This window comes from Peromyscus leucopus, chromosome 16_21 (genome assembly GCF_004664715.2).
Source record: "Peromyscus leucopus breed LL Stock chromosome 16_21, UCI_PerLeu_2.1, whole genome shotgun sequence".
NCBI lineage: Eukaryota > Metazoa > Chordata > Mammalia > Rodentia > Cricetidae > Peromyscus > Peromyscus leucopus.
In genome coordinates, this window is record NC_051084.1 from 13,380,551 (window position 1) to 13,399,938 (window position 19,388).

At 47.0% G+C, this 19,388-nt stretch overlaps 1 protein-coding gene across 3 annotated transcripts in view; it reads right to left on the bottom strand.

Moving 5' to 3' along the window:
* Positions 1-19,388, bottom strand: part of Btbd9 (BTB domain containing 9) — a 369,488-nt gene that overhangs the window by 47,979 nt on the left and 302,121 nt on the right. The gene's annotated exons all lie outside the window — the stretch shown is intronic.

Genomic DNA, 19,388 nt, shown 5'->3' on the forward strand with positions numbered 1-19,388 from the left:
TGTCCTTTTGTTTCGGGGTTGCAGCTTTGCTCTGGAGGTGGAGCTGTGGTCCTGATGCTGTTTGGGCTCAGGTACACGCATAAGGATGAGAGAGGCGAGTGTGTTCTCCCCACACAGAAGTGTATAATGCTCACACAGACACACACAAGGAGCACACATGTCCGTGGGAATCTGTACATCTGTGCAGCCATGGTACTATGCCAGGGCTTTGGAGCCATGCATTCAAACATTAAAAGAAACTTCAGAGGTAAATCCATCCTGCCTTCTGCTATATGTAACTATTATACACTTTTATCGTGAACATAACAATAAAATACACTCTTTTAAAAATAAAACAGCCCTCAGAACTTGGCATCAAGCCATATTTTAGGAATGGCCTTTTACAGATGTGGAGACAGAGGCTCAGGGAGAGTGGATGACCTGCCCGGAGACACTCAGCCAGTCCATGGCAGAGCAAGGCTGGCTTCCTCCTTTGTCCTTGGCTTCTGGATTTCACCCTCTCCTTTGTGTGGTCAGACAGCAGAAACTATTACACAAAAGCAGAGTCACCAGCATCAAGGCCAAGGCTGAGGTCTCTACACTAAGCATAAGTTTGACACTGATGTGCACACTCATGTGATGTGCCTTACCAAGTGGCCTGTACAGCCCCTGGGCAGACTCTAAGCCCTTTAAGGTATGCAGTACACAGGAGATGGACAGTAAACTCTGTAGCCACATGGGGCTTGCACAGCTCGGCTCCTAAGGGCAGTCTGGACTTTATTATTGTCCATAGGCAGCTGCAAAGCTTAGCTTCCTTCCACAGGCTCTTTAATTTGGTGGTCAGGACTTGTGTGGCACGGCTGACCTCATAGTGGGTACTCTGTAAAGTGGACTGGGTGAACAGTCAGAGGTCTGCATCAGCTGGATCCACTGGTAGGCACTGAATTTTCCTTTGGGCAAAAAAGGTACCCTAAAAGAGGGTCAGTAGCCTAGCGGGTCAGAGTGCAGCTGAAAGCAAGTGTGGGCTTAGTGTGACTGCAGCCCTGATCTCCCGGAGGATGAGCTAGCTGCACACAGAGCTGGAGAGAAATGACTGAAGCCAGAGATGTCGGAAGGCTGTCTCACTGCGAAGACCACACGGCTCTCGGCACACTGCTAAAGTAACTGCTGAGAGCACCACCCTTTAAAGCCTAACACAGGCGGCCAGTGACAGAAATGAGACTGACATGCTCATCTCTGCAGCAGGTGGCCCCAGACCTCAGAGACCCACACATGTGGAAAATGCCACAGGAGAAATCAGGCAAAGAAATGATAGTCACACAGATACCCAGAGCCGACGCTTACTGCTTTCTCCAAGGCTTTCATAGGTGAGAGTCTGGTGGCCCGCGGGTCTCCCCTTCTAGTGCTATGGATCTCTCTGGATGTCTGAAAAGGTCTGCACACACTTTTCAGAATGCTTTCAAATGCACAGAAACAACCACACAGGAAAACCAATGATATTGAAATACAGATGTCTATAGACCTCTGAGGCAGGGATGCAGGAGCTCTGACAGGGGCACAAAGGACAGGCCTACCACTTGGGTAACACTGTGGCATGTGACAGGACATCAGCCAGGAACCCAGATGTGCTCATGCAGGGAAGAAGGCCCTCACTCAGGAAGCAGTGCCATCAGTGCCATCAGGCCATCCGGCACTTCCCCCGGCTGCTGGGATGGGGCGGGGTGTGCACTCCTCAGTCCCTTTGGTCCTCTCTAGAATTACAAGTTCCCAGAGTATCCCCTTACTCTCCCTCTGCAGGGCCAGTAACAAACCACATGACTTAGCTGTTTCAAAAGAATGCTGACACAGTTTTGAAAAACTTGGAAAGTCACCCCTAAGCCTGAAATCCACATCCTAACAGGCTACCTGCCACTCCTCTGCTTTGAAGAAAAGACCCTTGCTTAACCTGGTTCCATTTGCTAACCACAGTATTAGGGGTCTGTCTCTCCATGGAGATCTTGGGGCAAGGCAGATGATCAGCAGTAGCCAAGAAGGCTTGCTGCAGTCATGAGGACCCAAGTTTAGATCCCAGCATCCACATAACAAGCCAGGCATGCCCCAAACATCTGTAACTCCAGTTCCAAGGGATCTGAGACCCTCTTTAGCCTCCAAATGTGTACAGCCACACACACACCTACACACACACCTACACACACACACACACACACACACACACACACACACACACCCCAAACAAAAAATAAATATTTAAAAGAACTGGGGCTGGAGAGATGGTTCAGCAATTAAGGGTACTGGCTCCTCTTTCAGAGTACCCACATTCAATTCCCAGCACCCACACCACAGTTAACAAATGTCTAACTCCAGTTTCAGGGGATCTGGTGCCCTCTTCTGGCCTCCATGGGCACTAAGCTCAAATGGTACACAGATATACATGCAGGTAAAAACCTGTACATATAAAGTAAAAAACAAAAATAATTTTTAAGAAAAGAACTAGAGCCAGACACGATGGCATACTTCTTTAATCCCAGCTCTTGGGAGGCAGAGGCAGGTAGATCTCTGTGAGTTCGAGGCCAGCCTGGTCTACAAAATGCGTCCCAGAATAGCCAAGGCTACATAGTGAAAACCTGCCTCAAAAAAACAAACAAAAACAAAACAAAACAAAAAAACCAAAAGAAAAAACAAAAACCAAAAAAAGAAAAGAAAAAGGGAACTGGAAATCCCAAATATTATTCAAATGAGCTACACAAACCCCCAAGACAACAGGCTGGGCTAGATATCAAAATTCAGAAAACAAGTGAAAATGTGGCTACCAATAATACTAGGACTCTGGGGATTTGGGTAGCAAATGAGTCCTTCTCTGGACATTTGATTAAAACTGTGCTTTCCACCTGGGTCAGTGCATTTGGGGCACAGAGCAGATTCACTCTCACATTCAGAGGGGGATTTCAATGGAAGACACGGCTGGAGGAAGCGGGCAGCAGCTCCTGAAGTCCCCAGTCTTGAGATGAGTGTCCAGATTGGAGCTGAGGAACAAAGAGCTTCAGAGACGGACGGCCAGCTGGATGATAGGCCTGGCCCTGGCAGCCCTCAAATGCTGGGTGCAACCATGGGGCCATGGGGTACCTGTCCCCCCTCACTGCGTAGCAGCTGCACCCTGCAGAGGCAAAATCTGCTTACCATTTTAGTTCTAGCAACTGTCTTCATAAGTCTACTCATATAGCCTATGATTTGAATTTTTCTTTTTAATGGGTTATTTTTTATTTTTAATTCACTATTATTTTTAGTTAGCATATAAAATAAAGGGGTTTCATTGTGACATTTTTATTCACATGCATTGCTGTACTTTTCTTATAGTCACCCTCTGCTAACCTCCCTTTTCCCTGCTCCCCCTAATAATGCTGGTCGTCGTCCTCCTCCTCCTCCTCCTCTTCCTCCTCCCGGCTCTCTCTTCTGCTTTCATGTTATCCAGCTCTCCATGTATGCCCAAATCTGGAGTCCATGTATGAGAGGAAACAGGAACCTGTCTTGTCCCCTCATAGTCTCTCCTGGTCCCCACCCTCACATGACCACCTGCCTGCCTCCCTCCACCTTGTAATTTCACTGGACACTAGAAGCAATCACTTCGACTCCAGTTTTCTCTGAGGTGACCCTTGAAAGGAGGGCAGTGGACAGGAGTCTTCTGTGAGGCGATGCTGTCTATATGTGTGTGGTTCCCCACGGGCTCACGTATATGAACACCCGGTCCCAGTTGGCGTGGCTGGGGAGGCCATGGGACCTTTAGGAGGTGCAGCCTGTCTGTCATGGGGCAGGCCTTTTCAGTGTCCGTAGCTTCACTTTGCTCTCTGCTCTCTCTCAGCTCCCTGCACCCAGGTGAAAGGTTGCTAGCTAGCTTGCTGTTCCTGCTGCCATGCCATGTGTCCTGGCCATGAAGGATTCTATCCCTCTGGACCATAAAGCATACGCCCCTTCTTCTCTAGGTTGTTTATGTACATTATCACTGCAACAGGAAAGCAACCAGCACATCAGGCAGTGGTCTATTTTCTCTTTTCTTCATAACTCCTCCAGTACACAGAGGTTATCAACTTGTTCTAATGAACAGATATGACCGTCTGTGCAAGATGGCGCAAGGTCACCTCTTAAATTAGCTGTCAGCTTACAACTTCTGCATCTTATTGCAACTGTTCCCTGGTTTTAGCAAGTCACGAAGGAAGGTAAGCACAGGACAGATGTCTGCAGGAAGGTTCTGTCAGACATTGGTACCCAGTGACCACAGAAACAGCACCAGGGCTCCCATCCCAGGGATCCACAAGGCCTCTCTGACATCACAAACCGTCACCTGCTGGTCCTGTTCAGGGTAGAACATCGAGTCCTACAGAAGGAAATGCATGATTAAATGATGTAAGCTCTACCCCAGAAAGGGGAGAGGCAGGCAGCATGGTGAGAAAGCCAGCTTAGGTTATTAAGAAAGATGCGTAGTCTTATGGTGTAAGATCATCCAAGGAATCGAAGCTATGTTGACACAGAGGTGAGGAAGGTTACAGTGTAAAGCTTTTGTCTATTTACATTTTAAGTGTATTTTCTTGTGATTAATAAAATTAAAAATCAGTGCAAGCACCCCATCTAATCTTGAAACCATGTGACTTGGGTAAGAAAAGCACATGGCATGAAGAGATGCTTCCTCTCTCAGTAAGGGCACTGAGTCACTGAGAAGAGTTCCCTTTATACTAAAGATAGAATCTCTTATAGGAAATTTAAAACAATAACTTGACACTTGGCAGTTTTATGATCCAAGCTATTGAGCTAGCTTCAACATACACTAATCCCTTGAGAAAAAGCAGGAGATGACAGTGGAAGCCAGCTCAAGACCGCACAGCCTCATTTAATTAGAGATGGCTATTTCAGAACCGTTGTATTTGCCTTTGACAGTTCAGGACAAGAGTAACCATTACACATTTTGGACAAACTTGGAAAGCTAACTTGTCAATCTATTTTGTGGGAAAACTATGCCTCTGAAACTATATCATGTTGGTGTGAAAGGAAAACACCTGCTTTTGGCTACAACTAAAGCCAAGCAGAATGCCCTTTTTTTCCCCAGCAAAGTGGTAAATGACATTTTCCTTGGTACAGGGTTACAGTTTATATAGAGTGCAAGTGCTCATTACAAACACGGACTATCGTACTTATCACCAGAGAGGGCAGTTAGGACGGTGGACAGGAGTGGAACCAAACACCATCCATTACTGAGCCGCCCCATGGCTGAGCAACAGCTTCAGGACAAAACCTAATAAAAGGCCAAATGGCAGAGTGCAGGCTCCAATCCTGCCATCTCTGGAACAATGAGCACTCAAAAGCATACCTGAACTTCCTCTAGCAGGCTGCAAGAGACACAGTGATTTGTATTTATCCACCAGGCCAACCCCACCTGCCTGTGCAGCACAATTCCTGGTTAAAAGCATGTGCTTTACTCCTCAAGACTCAACCAGAGAAGATGTGGCCCACCTCAGTGTCCCAATTCACAAATCCTCCAAGGGCACCTGGATCACAGCATCTTACTCTGGCAGGATCCTGAGCCCCTGGAGTGTGCTTAAGCAGTGAGCCCACAGGTAGGTGCCAGCTCAGTGTCTGGCCTAAAGCAATGGCTCAGAATATGCCTGCCAAGTCCGTGAATGGGTGTCAGGCTTTTGAGCTAACCTGGGCCCCCTGCCTCACAGACTGGGGTTCCTAGCCGGGAAGTGAATCAGTACCAGTTGAATTATAATGTTAATTAGGAAGTGGTAATAGGAGAAAACTGCAGCAGTTCTCTTCCCAAATGTAAAAGGCTTAAGAGGGCTGTGTCTTCTAGGCCCTTCTCATCTCCTCAGACATTTATAGTTAATTAATATTAATGCTGGAATATCATACCACTGTGACATGAAGTTATAAATCTGAAATCAGACTACAAGTCCACAAATGCCTCTGTAATTGTGGCTGCCTTCCCCCCCCCCCACAAACCCCCTGACTACTGCTTGATGTTATGGGGTTCTCTGGTCATCTCTGCAATGGGGCTCAGTTAGCCTGCCAGCAGCACCTGCTGACAACAGGCAGAGGCTTTGGGAACAGGGGCTAATGGTGCTGTGAGGGCATGAACTTGAGTCCTGTTTGTTTAAATCTGGGACTTCAACAACAGGCTGGTACAAGACTGGATCTTCAGTTAGAAAAAAAATGTGTTCAGAAGATTGAGATACACGAGACAAATAAGTCGGCTTCCAGGGTCCTTCCTTCCCACACTCTCCAAGTACCCTAGAGGAGAGACCACACAGTCCGAAGACTCAGCAGCTCCCTGGAAAACACTACCAGCTACTCTAGCCTGGCACTGCCACACAGTTGCTGCTCCCAGCCTGCATGAGGCCCTTTGCTGAAGCAGAAATTCACCCCGAGGCTCTGAGCACCAGAGATAGCAAGCAACAGTGACTAAGACCGATTCTGTAGCAGGGAACATGGGCTCTCTGGGACAACTTTAATGCTGCCTGGAGGGAGAAGGAAAAACTAGATGGCCATTCAGCGGGTCCAGGTTGCCAAGCCATGTCACTAGGGCACAAACATTCTTTTGTTTTGTTTATGATTGTAATACGGCTCTGTATTGTTAGATACATGTGGATAAAGGAGAGACAAAACAAGGTCTGTGAAGAGAGCCTCCCTCCCTTCCCCCACAGCAGCTGGCAAATGTGTGCAATTCCAGATGATCACCACCCTGAAACTACACTCTAAAACTTTGTAAGAAATGTTTATTACTGATACTCAGTGCATAATTTACAACACTGTGCTCAAATTCACTTACACTCCATTTCAAGGGATCATGAAAAGAAAATGTCAACTGTGGGGGAAATATGCTTTATGGGTCCTGGCTTAAAACAAAAGGAAAAACACACATGCAAGTCCCACTCGGTGGAAGGAAATAGTTTAATAAATGGCCTAATGAACAGTGTAATGATTTTTTAAAAGTAGGTAACAGGAAGAAAAAGTAAGGAAAACAGAGGCTAATATGCTGTAAAGCTGGATAATGAACCCCTGGGTGATCTAGATTTGAATACTGGTGTAGGGACTGTACTTTAAAAACGTAATTTCAAACTATGAATTATGATACAGCTATTAGGCTGTACAAATTAACATTCTGGGGAAGGAGTAACAGTGATTATAGATAGAAAATCATGTAAAAATAAAGGTGGGTTTCTCTGCAGTCTGGGGCCTCTGTTACAACTCTGGGGGTCAGTCTATTTCTGACTTTTACACCGTATGTTTTAAAATCTGAGTTCAGAGGACCTTTGATTGTAAACTCACTGTTTCTCTGTTGTAATGTGGACCAAAGGCAGGGGGGCAGGGGCCAGAAAACATTCCTACTTTATGCTATGCTCTGAACATATCTATATTCTCACAGTACTACTGTAATCTTTCTTTTAAAAAAGCCATGGTGTTAGTTGGGCAGCAGTGGCACACACCTTTAATCCCAGCACTTGGGAGGCAGAGGCAGGCGGATCTCTGAGTTTGAGGCCAGCCTGGTCTACAGAGTGAGTTCCAGGACAGCCAGGGCTACACAGAGAAACCCTGTCTCAAAAACAAAACAACTCTCAAAACAAAAACCAAATCCTACCCCAAACAAACAAACAAACCAACCAACCAACCAACCAACCAACCAACAACAGTGGTATTACAAGTCATACAAAGTTCTGAGGGCAGGAACCTAGAGCCAGGACACATGGGTCCTGATCCGTACCCCACCATGAGATGTGAAGTTGGGAAAGCACTGTGTTCTCCACCTCACCTTCCCATTTGCACGGAGGAAGCCTGGACTAAGACTTTCAAAGGCTCTTAAAGTGGTTTCTGATGCTAGTACTCTGGATTGTTCCTGTTGCTGCTGTTGTACAGACAAAGGGGTAACATGGATATGACACTAAAATGTCTGCTGGTCTCTTCAGGACTTCTCCTGGTACTGCAGCATGCGCCTCCTGTGCAGAGTCTTCAGCTAACATGAAACTAAATGAAAGCTGGTTGGGCTGTGGATATGATCATAGAGCAACGAGCTTCTGTGGAATGCGCTGGCCCTGTACTTCAGGAGGACAGTGACAGTTTACAATGAAAGATGGCTGGAATTTTATAGCATCATTTCCTCCCAATCTATCTTTCTCCCTTTGCCATTCTGGGATACAGACCTAAGAATCCAAAAAATTATTATCAAATTGTATGAAAAAGTATCCAAGGATCAGGTCAGGAAGAACTGATCACTGGTTGGGGTCTTAGGAGGAACTGGGGAGGCAGAAACTCGAAGGTGACCCGGAGGAAATAAGGACGCCTGAGCTGAAGCATGGACTTGGTAACTAGTCTGGACTAAAAGTCAAGTAGAACTCAGCTGTGAGGAGAGCACTACAGCGGGAAGGCTCAGGAGCTTGGCTGGGTCAGAGCACTACGGAAATTACACACGTGAGGTCTAACCACACGCTGCAGTAGTGAACAGGACATTGGCAAACAAGACGAGAGGTGGTCAGGAGACAAAGGACACACTAGGTATAGTCTGGGACCGTCTCTAGCGGACAGCTGAAGCTGCTCTTTGGGGACAAAGAAGTTACGAGCAGTAAGGACGAGGGCTACAGACTCTAGAACAGCAAGGAACAAACAGGACCGAGGGGATCTACCAGGGCTACTAGAGACACAGCAAGAAAGAGGCACGGAGGTCTGCGGGACAGAAGCCATAGGAAGAGAAAGCATGGAGCCAGGGGGCTCAAGGGAGGGTAGAAACTGGAAGGAGTCACAGGCCAACTGTGGAGAGCAAGTGAAGGGAAAGAGGCTAGGTGAGGAGGGCCCAGGGGGAGGAGCTGCAGGGCAGGGCGATAAGATGGTGAGTATGAGCAGTGTGCCGTCTTTAGGAAGGACCAATGGGAAGGATGCAAGGAAGAGGGGAAACCAAGAGACTAAGACAGTTGGTTAGGAAGAGTGCCCCTCAGCCACAGAGCTGACTCCTCAAGCCCCCTCCACCCTCTTTTTCTTAAGCCTAGGAAGAAAACACAAGTCTCTTCACACTCTGGGATAGGACTGAGCCAGTGTTAATCGGTATGTGATCACCAAGAAAACCTCACTGGGACTTACGAGGCTGGCCCAAACTTTCAGGCTATCATCTGGAAACTGAGGCTGGTCACTCTAAAAGGTGTGCTCTCCCCTCCTGGGCCTTTGCTCAAGGACAACCCATGGGTCTCTCCTGCCATGTTTCAGAGATGCCATCCTGACCATGGGTTTCTAGAATGAACATCTATGACGACTGCTACTGTGGTCTCGGTCTGCTCTAGGGCTGAGAGGCAGGTCCTACACCTTGTGTCACAGCAGAAGGCCAAGGCGATGCAGCATACCCAGCCAGTGCTGGGGCGAGGTGCTCTGGTGCCACCCAAGGCCAGGAGAGGTGGCTGGGCTCCAGGGTCTCAGAGCCAGGACCACTCTGTATTCAGATTTTCCTTGTAGCAAGAGGCACACAAATGTCTTGTGAGTAGTTTTGAGTCTCTCTCCAAGAGTTCAAGGTCAGTGTTCTTAAAAAAAAATAATAAATTTTTTAAACTTATTACTCTGAAAATTCAGAGAAACCTTTGAGGCCTATTAACCTGACAAAGCTGGGATTTTAAGTCAAATCCATTTCTGACGTGAATGGGGCACAGCTGGTACAAGTTCTAACTAAAAGCACTTGGCCTTCCATAAAGAACTTTCCCAACAGTAGTTATAGAGAGACGTAATGGGACACCCAGTCTATAACCAACCTCTAGTGACACACTGTTACTGGGGATCCAAGTCATAACATGAGGGACAATGAGTAGATGTGGGGAGCAGAGAATACTGAACCTCTGGCAGCCATGAAGTAAAGTCTGGGGACTGGGCTGTCACTAATTCAAAGATGGCAGATGGACAATGGAAGAGCAGCTGGGAGTACACACCCAAATCAACACAAACGGACACTATTGGGGCCACTCTCCTCTCCTCCCACCAGCTCATCTTGCTCCATGTTTTAGCATCTGAACTGGGGTGAATGGACTTCCTGATGAAACTCAGAGATGGCAGATAAAGGTGTCTAGACAGCTCTGCAAGTGAAGCCAATGTGTGCGCACACTCAGAGACAGTGATGGTGCTTACACATCTATTCACTCAGACCAGTAAATGTGGGCCTATGAGTGCTGGGCCATTGCTAGGCTCCAATGGATAAACGAGTGAGGAAAGGAACTGGACCTCTCTTCTCTTGTCTTGTCCAGTGGAGAAGCAGCAGCAATTTAACTATATGCAAATGAATGCCATGAGACATTTCAGTCACCCGATGGGTGGTGAGCCAGATTTTGCTTGAAGCGGAGAGTCTTGACTATGTACCTGTGATGAACTGGTCAAAAGGCGGCAGTGTGGGCCCAGACTGGGCCACCACCACAAGTACAAGAGGTCTGAACTAGGACAGAGCCTTGTGTGACGGGGATGGAAGGGAAGCTAGAGATGAGAACTGAGAGCAGGTAGTGAGGTGGGTGACTGGAGAGGCAGGGGAGAGCCAATAGCTCGACCCCAGCTATGTGAGGAATTTTGGTTCTGATTCCGAGATCAAGGGCTCCTAAGCAGGGAAGATGATAAAGCTGTGCTTGGAAAGTCCACTCTGGCTCTAGTATGTGCAGTCAATCTGTGAAGAGTGTCGAGAAAAGTGGGGAGACCAGCTAGTCAACTGGAGGAATGACCACAGTTGAACTAGTGTGATCTTTATTTATTTCTGTCACTTGAAATATAATAGTAATATGAAAGGTATCCCATGACAAAAGATTCTCTCCGATGGTCACACAGCTCATGAAGAAAGTTTCATTAAGGTATGCTTCATTTTTCATACTTTCATAAATTCAGAAAGTTATTATCCTCACAGAATAATGCAGCTCTGTGGCTAAACAAGGAAGATGGGAATGAGAGCTGGCAGATTCTCAGTTACTACCCAAGATGACTGTTTCCTTCCGCTGTCAAACATTCTGGGTAGGGAGGATTCTCACCCTCAACCTGCAGACAGCTCCAAAGTTAGTACTCAGGCAATTCACATGCTCAGCCCCCAATCTGTTTCCTACATGTCTTCCCCTATACGGATAAAGTTTTACATAAAAACTTTATGTACAAAGTCCTCTTTAAAAGCACAGGTATGGCCAACTAATCGCCTGTTGATGTTCTGGTCTCTAAAACATTCATCTACTTAAGGCCTTTTCTTCGCTCAGAAGCAGCAGTGTGGCTCAAAGGCGCCTCTGAGTCTGGAGTGGCACCCAGGCCCCTCCACAGACAAGCTCTGATCCTCAGGAATCTGCCCCCTTTCAAACTTCATCTGTGTGTTTTATCTGAAGTCTGCCGGAGGCGGGGGTCGGCGGATTGAGGTTCCTCTTACAAGGATGTGTCTCTTTATCCTTCAGGTTCTTAAAGTCTTGACAAAAATTAACATCAGAGTTTGCCCTTTAAAAAATAAAGGGAAGAACATGACTGGCTTTTTCATTATTGTCAAAGTGTGAAAAAACGGAATTAAATATGAAGAGAGAAAATAAAATCTCCACCCAGCTGTTTGAAAGTGACAATTACACATCCAGCACCATTAATTGGCCTGACCTCCAGCAGGAAGGAGTAAACATGCTCCAAGCCAGCAGGAGGGAGAAGAGGGCGGAGCCTGGACTTTCAGCCTTCCCTGAAATGGAACCTGACACTGAGAATTTCTCACCAGCGGCAGCAATGGTGGAGACATCACCCTCTTCACAACCCACCTGCTGCAGCTGACAGGATGGCTCGGGGCTAGAGAGCACGTTTGGCTCTTACAGAGAACCAGGGTTCGGTTCCTAGCACCCACATGGTGGCTCACATCCATTTTCAAGGATCTGATGCCCCTTTCTGATCTCTGAGGGAGCTGGACACATACATGGTATACATAATACATGCAGGCAAGCATTCAAACACATAAAAACAAACAAAACACTTGCCTTTTGGCATGTTTGTGACAATGAGCACTTTACATACGACTCCAAACTGCATGGCTAGCCATGACTTCCTAGAACTAACTCAAGGCTTTTGGTATGCTGAATTCTGGCTAAGAGATAAAACAGGTGGGGAAATGCTTTCTAAACTGTCGCCAAGACAAAGAAAAATCACTAGGTTTAAATATGCTGGTTTTCATTCTCACACTGCCAAAGAGGCTCTAACTCTCCACCCTCAGTGTCCTGCTGTCCTCAGCCAGGGAAGCGCTTGGAAGAAGAAACATAACTCCTTTTCTTTCTCAGATTCCCAGTGGATAAAGAAGTTACAGAAAGAGCCCAGACAGACATGTGCTTCCTGGGGTCTGACTGTCTGAACATGCAGCCAGGGGCATAGTGCTCCTCAGATGTGGATGCCATCATGTGGAGAGCAGGGAGCAGACGGGGGTGGGGGTGGGTGGGAGGAGCAGGTCTTCCCAGGACACGGGGACTGTGAGGCATATACTGGAGAAGTCAGGGAGAAGATTTCATATCGGAATGCTGTAGAAACTGTGTAGGCTCAAGCCTGGCTCAGTCGGGAGGCTGGCAGGCCCTCCAGGAGGGCTGGGAAGAGGGTGCTGCTTGGGCCCTTGGTATCAGGTACCCTAGGAGCTGCTGGGCTAGAGCTCCACACCACTCCCTTCCTTGATTTAGTACAACAGAGGAGAAAGCAGGTTGCTCTGCCAGCCCAGCTATGCAAATGCAGGCAAGGGCACACAGCTACAGAGCACTTCTATCTGCAGCAAGAAAGGTTTCCTCAAATGAGGCTTTTTCTACAAATATTTTTCCATGAAATATGTGTAAAGATATAGAAAATTTGAAATAACCATGCTACAATCCACAGAAGAAAATTTGAAATAATCATGCTATGTACAATCCACAGACCCAGAGAGGCTAGGTAACAAGGAAAACCCAAGGGGGGATGTTTGGATATCCCTGGGAAGGGGAAATAGAAGAGATTTTGGGGGTGGGTGGGGATGAGAACATGAGGGATCGGTGGGGGATGGAGGGGAAGTATACCAAAAGGGATGACTGGAAAAGCGGCACATTTCCAGGTGAGACAGAAACCTGGTGCAAGGGAAACTCCCAGGAATCTACAAGGATGACCCCAGCTAAGTCTCCTAGCAACAGTGGATATATAGCCTGAACTGACCATCTCCTGTGACCAAACAAGACTTCCAGTGGAGGGTTAGGACACCAACCCAGCCACATAACCTTTGACCTACAGTCTGTCCTGCCTATGGGATGTGCTGGGGTAAGAGTAGTAATGAGACTAAGGGGGTGTGGCCAACCAATGACTGGTCCAGTCTGAGGCCCATGCCATGAGAGTGAGCCCACCCCTGACAGTGCCTGGAGAGCTAGGACCCAGAGGCTGAAAAGCCCAGAGACCTAGGATAGAACCGAACATGACTAGGGGGAAAAATGTCAATGCAATGATGCCTAGTGATATTCTGCTCTACCCATACATTGGTGCCTAGTCCAATTGTCATCACAGAGGCTTCATTCAGCAACTAATGGAAAAAGATGCAGGGACCCACAGCCAACATCAGGCCACATTCGGGGAACCCTGCTGAAGAGAGAGAGGATTGTAGAAGCCAGAGGGGTCAAGAACACATAAGAAAACCCACAGAATCAACTAACCTGGGCTCATAGGTTCTCACGGAGTCTAAACCGACAACCAGGGAGCCTACATGGGACCAACCTAGGCCCTCTTCATATATGTGACAGTTGTGTAGTTTGGCCCACTTGCGGGGCTCCTAACAGTGGGAGCAGGGCTGCCCCTAGTTCTTTGTCTGGCTTTTGGGACCCTACTCCTCATACTGGGTTGTGCTTAGTCCTATGGCAACCTGATATGCCATGTTTTGTTGATATCCACGGGAGTCCTGCCCTTTTCTGAACAGATAGGGAGGAGGAGTGGACGGGGGTGGGAATGGGAGGAGAGGAGTGAGGGGAAAAACAAAAAAGAAGAAGAAAGTTTCCTCAAATGCAGCTTTTTCTAAAAATATTTTTCCAAGAAATATGTGTGAATTGGTCAAAAATATAGAAAATTAGAAATAATTCCCATAACCCAACTGCACAAGGGCAATTACTATTAACATGATAGCACACACGGTTCCTTTGGGTTTTCTACCATCTCCTCCTTCTTTGGATTACACTCTTATAGTCCTGGCCTCTGCTTTATCACCCTCAGTGTACATGTGTTTCTCTCTGCAGCATCGTTTTTAATGAATTCTTACACTGGAAAACCCTGAAGCCTTTCAGGAGGGAGCTGGGCAGCCAATCTGGCAGGCAGACATTACTCTGTGAGGACACTGTGTAAGGATTTTGTCTGTAATTACGTCACCAGCCTGCAATGGCGTCCCTGCCTAAAAAGCAGGAGGGCTCTCTGTGCGTCCCCTTCTCTTTCTGCTCTCTTTCCTTCCGTCTGTCCTCTCCCCACCACCCCCACCCCAACCCTCCCAATAAAGCTCTAAAAAGGTAACCATGGCTTGTGACTCTTCTGACCAGCACTCTCCTCCGATGACATGGCCACCACGGGCAGTGGCCAGCCACGAGCAGCGCCTTAACGTAACCAACACAGTGGGGCCCACGAGTTAGGCCAGAGGTCCCAGATTGTAACCAGAGATCTCTCAATGACAAGAGTCTCTATTTCCACCACCACTCAATTCATCAGACCTAATCTTTACATTTGCCAAAATGCTTGCCACGGCACTGCTCCGGGAGACAGAAGAAGGTTAAGGTCACTACTACTTTGACAGACAAAGAACTGGTTACAGTGTGAACACAATGAGGTCAGCACTTGAGAAATACACCCCAACAGGAGGTAAGACAACTGCAGGACAGGTTAGGCAGAGAAAAAGACAGAAAACAGTGCAAGGCACTGCTCCACCAATGGGTGACCCTAAGGGACTGCTCTACCAATGGCTGACCCTAAGGCACTGCTCCACCAATGGGTGACCCTAAGGGACTGCTCCACCAATGGGTGACCCTAAGGGACTGGACTACCAATGGGTGACCCTAAGGGACCGAACTACCAATGGGTGACCCTAAGGGACCGAACTACCAATGGGTGACCCTAAGGGACCGAACTACCAATGGGTGACCCTAAGGGACTGGACTACCAATGGGTGATCCTAAGGGACTGGACTACCAATGGGTGACCCTAAGGGACTGCTCTACCAATGGGTGACCCTAAGGGACCGAACTACCAATGGGTGACCCTAAGGGACCGAACTACCAATGGGTGACTCTAAGGGACTGGACTACCAATGGGTGACCCTAAGGGAGCTGCAGCCTTTGGGGAACTGTAGATGCAAGATGGCAGGGCACACATTACACCCACTTTTGCTTTTCTCCACTTCTGAAAGCCTCTACTATGGCTTCCAAGAGCTACAAAGGGAAAGCAGGCATGGTGGCTCACATCTGTCACACTAGCACCCTTATTATCTGCTTTTGGCATGCCTTTTCTGAAGAAACTTCATCTACAGATTTACAGTGTCTATCAATGGTCTCAACTAAATATTCAAATCAAAAGACCAAACAAGTATACTGGACATCAGGGCGACTGTGAGAGAGAATGGAGAAGCGACCAACCGCAGGACAGCACCGGGTATTTCTTCCTTGTAGCAGTTCCCACAACTGTGTGTCCTGCACAGTGTGACTCAGTAATAGGCGAGTGGGGACCCTGCGAGATAAACTTCACACTCCAAATACAAAGCATCTGCCCTTGCCATAGCCTGAGCTCTGTCTCAGAATAACAGGGCATGCCCGGGTACAAAGTCATCCCTCCCAGGGAGTCCCAGCTGGAGCTTCTGACCATGACCTATAGGCTCCCAGGCCAGAGATGATTTTTATCATAAGCAATGCTGCTTAACAGCATAGCTAACATTCTACTTCTGTGAGGTTTCGGGGACAATGGACCAAGAAAGGGAACTGGGTCCAAGGTCAATATCTCATTCACAGAGAAAGGATTTTGTTAACCCTTCAACATTCTAAAAAAAAAAAGCCAGCCTAGATAGGAAAGAAAAGAAATCTTAGGTCACAACTGCGGAGTAGGTTAGGAAGCAATTTGCTCAGAATTAACCAATGAGTGCACAGAAAGCTCCAGATGCTTTGGGATCAGGAAAACAAAGCAATTAGGAGCCTTGGGCAACAAAAAGCTGATTAGGCAGCTACTTAGCAGTGGGATCATTGCGAGCCCTCACAGAACCCCATTCCTCTGCTGGAACCCAGCACACAGCTCTGCTGGAGGGAGGGCGGGCATGTGTTTAGAGGTGCAGCATAGTGTTTCCCTCAATGAACAATTACTGATAATGTGTGGACAGTGTTTAGAGACCCACAACATCACAATGACTTCTTAGTTGTTTCCTTTTCAGGGTCTCTATGGCCACACAGAAAGTTTAACTCTAAGTTATAGCAAAAATAAGCATCACAAACCTTTACAATATTAATGTGGTCAAACAGCTGACAGAAAAGGGGAAAAGAAAGAAAGACAAAAATCAGAAGTAGGAGAGAGAGCAAAACACAGGTATCCATTTCTCCATCAACATCGTGGGAAGTCAAGAGGTTCCATCCTTAATGGATGGACCAGAACGTAGAAGTCAGGTATACTGTTCATTTTTAAATGCTGCATTATATAGAACTAAAAAGAAAACATACCCCAGAAGAGAGAAGGAGGTTACTACGCTGGTAAATGAATAAGGAATAAGATGCTGTTGGTAGTATGGAAGTCAGCAGGAGACAAAAACAAAATCTACCAGCAAGTCGAAGGCACTCCCTCTGAGGAGTGGACAGAGGTGCAAAGGTCAAGGTTGGCTCTCTGCTTACATCCCCCTGTATTGTTTAATGTTCTACGTGCTGTTTGCATTTGTTAGAAAAGATTAGGGTTCTACAATTTAGAGGAGAGCAGAGGAAGGGAATGTAAGGTCTGAAGGTTAGAACAAGAGGCGCACAAACATTTTTTAAAAACTGTCAATACCAAAGCGTGATTATCCACAACAGGAAGAATCCTTCACCTTGAAAGCAAGCCAGGGCAGAGCCAAGCATCCAGGGCTAAGGCCTCTGCGTACCTGACCACCCCTACCCATGCTACCTTTCAGTTAGAACAGGTACAGCTCTAGAAGCTAAAGGAAGCTTCTCTTGACATTTGCTCTGCAGCACGTTAGTAAAGAGAGAGCTGTTTGCACATCTTTTGAAGGACTACATTAAGGTGGGGGGGTAGAGTAAATTGAGATTACATCTATAAAGGTAAAATCATAACTACTGGTTCCACTGATTCTAATGGAGTTGACAGAATCTTGTCTTTCTTTTTCTTCTCTCTTGTTCTGATGAATCATCCACAGCTTATTAATATGTAAAACGCTACTGGAGAACCTGAGTGCTGCAATCCAAGTGGAAATCTTGTCAATTATTTAAGTCGATCAATTAAGGGAAACAAACCAATAAGATGCTGATGGCCATGCAAAGGCACTGAGCGAACCTGTACACAGAGGATTTTCTTACTCACAAAACCCCAGTGAGTTCACTACCACCCATTAGGACAAGCATCTGTGCAGAACGAGTAGACTCTTGCTGAAGGCCTGTGGCGCTCCCTGGATGGACACTTGTAAAGAAAAGTGCACGTGACAGAGGGGTTGCCAGTAACGCCAAAGATGGTGGGCTGTGGGGAAGCACTCTGGCCTGGGGGCTGTGCTCAACAGCTGGTTCTGGAGAGAGCGAAGGGCAGCCAGCTCATGGGCCTAGTGGTGTGCTAGTTTGTAAAGGGCTCCAGCAGTGTGGGAGAAAGATCACCCCCTTTTCCTCTTTCTCCACCCAGGGTAGTGTGGGGTTCTTCAGTAAAACCTGGGGACTATAAAGCTTGTGCTAAGTGGCAAAGAGTCCTGGATTAAAACTTGACCTCTGCTCCTTGGAAAAGATGGTTCTTCTCTCCAAACTTAATTTTCTCTTTTATAAAATGAGGGCAATGTTCCACTAGGCACCCTGTACTCAGACAACGAGATACAATACATGAAAGTACTGGAATACTAGTCAGCAAATAATAGTTTGTTTTCCTACACTGTGGCCAAGTGCTCACAACCTTCACGCTCCCCTAAGAAGTTGCGGTCTAGGCACGCTCGAGTATAATGGCTGTTTTTGTCCTCAGTGGTACACGAGTGGAAGGAATGCACCCTGTGCAAGCCCAGGCTTCTTAGAAACAGCTATCACCTCTCTTTCTGCTTCCATGACCTGTAGCTGCTAGACACAGAAGATGCTGATGAGCCCCCAAACAACAATGAACCCACAAGAAGGGGCCACTTGACAAGCCACCCTGTTACAGGAAGCTGTTAAACATTGAAGCTTATCTGTTAGAGCCCCAATGTGAATGACACCATAAAACACGATGTGCAGTGATAACAGCAGTGCTGGTGGTGTTGAACACTGAGTTTAACACACTGTCATCAATGGCATTAAGAAATCATGGACCAGGAACATAGTTCAGTGAGAGCAAATGCCTAGAGGCACTCTGGCAACCAACCAACCAATCAACCAAAGAGACAGACATTAAAAAAGAAATTATAGCCAAATAAGCGCACAAAAAGATGCTCAGCAGCATCAGCCATAGGAAATGCAAACCAAAGCCTCAAGGGTGCCTACTTCATTGCCCCGGGACTAACTGTGGCTCACAGATGACAAGGCCAACAAGACTGAGAAACTGGTCCCTCCCAGGCTGCTGAAGGCCATGCAAAGTGGCTCAGTGGTTTTTCAAGCAGGTAAATACAGTTACTCTAATAGCAGTGCTGATGGCGTTGAGCACCGAGTCAGACACACTGCCATCAATGCCATTAAGAAATATTACGCAGCAACTTCACTCCTCCGTACCCTGAAGAACACTTAAAAACAGTACGTTCACACTCTCTCCTGTGCAGGAGTATGCGAAGCAGCCTTATTCATTAAAGCTAAAGAGGAAAACACGATTCAAAAGTTGTCAGGATGAACAACTAAAGAAAATAAGGTCACACACTAGAAGATTATTCACCCAGACAAAAGGGAAATCTTCATCTATGATACAACTCATCTCCAGGATGAACTGCCGAGGAGAACTGGGGACAAAGGTTATACAGCGCATGATTCCATTTACATAGGCTCCCCACATTTTGCAAATCCAGAGACAGAAATAAATGACTAGATGCTGGAGCAGCTGGAGGGAAATAGGTTTATTTGGGGGAGGGGGTAATAAAACTGTTGCGGGTCATCAGACAGTGATGGTTGCACAATTCTGTGCATGTACTAAAAACTGCCCAGTTACACACTTGGAAGGTGAACTTCGAGTACATGAAGGTATTGTAGTTTGGATGTAAAATGCCCTCAAAGGCCCATGTGTAAAGGCTTGTTTGGTCACTAGCCTGTGGAGGTACTAGG